Raw genomic sequence first — 1,942 nt, 5'->3', positions numbered from 1 at the left:
GCAGATCAGCTCTCTGTTAATTGTGTTTTTTAATCATAGACGAACAAAACGTAACATTCATTTCCTTCCACACGGTCCAAAACTCTCTGCTTTTCCTGCATCTGCAAAACCTGTGATGTTACCTTTTGACTCTAATACATTCTTCTTTGGAGTAAGGTCTGGCTACACCTCAGGTGCATTCTTGGATAGGAGAAAATAAAACACTAATTTGTCATATTTTGTCTTTTTTATACACCTTTTAACTTCGAATGAAAAGGGGTATTGTATGATATTGTTTGAAAAGACATGCACAACTCATATGATATATTGTGAAATTACAGCAACAGTCGCCCAACCTTAACCTTAGCTGAGAAAATGTTGTTATGAGCCGTACAGGGGCGGCTGTGGCTCAGTGGTAGAGCGGTTGCCTGCCAATTGGAAGGCTGGTGGTTCGATCCCCGCCCCTGCAGTCATTGTCGAAGTGTCCTTGGGCAAGCCTGACCCAGATTGCCCCCGTGCTGCGCATCGGAGTGTGAATTGTATGAATGTTTATCTGATGGCGGTGGCACCTTGTCGCGCAGCCCGGCCACAGTGTAGAATGTGTGTGAATGTGAATTTTCTGTAGATGTAAAAGCGCTTTGAGCAGTTGTTAAGACTGGAAAAGTGCTATATAAATACAGCACATTTACATTTACAGAGCATTGTTGGGAGACGGTCCTTTAAGCGTCCATTATACAGTTGGGTTCAGCCGACAAGAAGTGAGCGTCACACGGCAACGACAGTTAAGTTTAGACACCAAAATGAAATTTACCCAATTTCCCCCCCCCCCTCAAAGTCATAAAATGATTTCCAGCAGGCAGACATGGCTACACAGTCACACGTTTCATGTGACACCGGATAAGCCTAAACTAGCATATCCAGACAGGTAAAAGGTAGCAGGAGATTTATTCATGTAGGCCTGGTTGTGTTTAAATTTTATTTTAGAACTTATCTGATGCTGGGAAGGACCATATCAGGAAAAGAAATTAAACAAAGGACTTAGGTCTAAAGCTTAACACTTGTGTTGTCTTCCCATCGACCTGCAACTTTGTAATTTTCTGGGTTAAAATTTTAACATTTTGTTGTTCTTTTGTACACATTTCTAGATGTTTTTTTTTTTTACAATTTTGTCACTTTTTAACAATTTTTTCGCTTTTTCCAAATTTGCTGACGCTTTTTTTGTAAATGTTTAAAATTTTGTCGGGCACTTTTTCAGCGTTAAAAAAAAAGAGGGAAAAAAAGAATGTTTTTGTTGATTTCTTTCCCCCTGCGTTTTGTAGTTGTTTTTTTTTCAACATTTTCTAATTTTTTACAATATTTTCTCATTTTTTTCAACTTTCTTTTGTCATAGTTCTGTCGTAGCAAACTAGTCAAATTGACCTGAGGACAACAGGAGGGTTAGAGGGGGAGTGACAGACTGAGGGCGAAGACCAGAGTCAACTGTGGTCGGGTTTTCAACAGATGGAGACCGTTAGGGGATTGTAAATGATTGGAAACTGACCCAGATTGGCCCACAGGTATGTAATATGTCTATTTAATTAATGCAATAGCTTAACATTGCACAATGTGGTTGTATGTGAGTAGCATTTATCAATAAATTACGTCCCCCTTCCATTCAGCCCTTGTTTTTTCTTCTTGGTTTTAGTCTGTGTTTGTAAGCCTGATGTTTTCTTTGTGTCCCCCTATACTTGTTTACAACATCCTTGGGTTTCATGTAGTACACTGTATAACTCTAAGTTTTTATTATTATTATTACGTTGGTTGCAACAAACTCTTCTTTGGCTCGTGACACAGTGACCCGGTTTTGCTCATGTAACATCCAAAGTTACTGCATGCAACGGTGCATCTGTAACTTCTTCTCTTACTATAAATGAATGATTTTCTGTCCGGGCAAAACATTCATCGCAACTATCTGACCCCCCCC

Source organism: Etheostoma spectabile, chromosome 24 (genome assembly GCF_008692095.1).
Source record: "Etheostoma spectabile isolate EspeVRDwgs_2016 chromosome 24, UIUC_Espe_1.0, whole genome shotgun sequence".
NCBI lineage: Eukaryota > Metazoa > Chordata > Actinopteri > Perciformes > Percidae > Etheostoma > Etheostoma spectabile.
Note: the sequence above shows the minus strand (reverse complement) of the source record.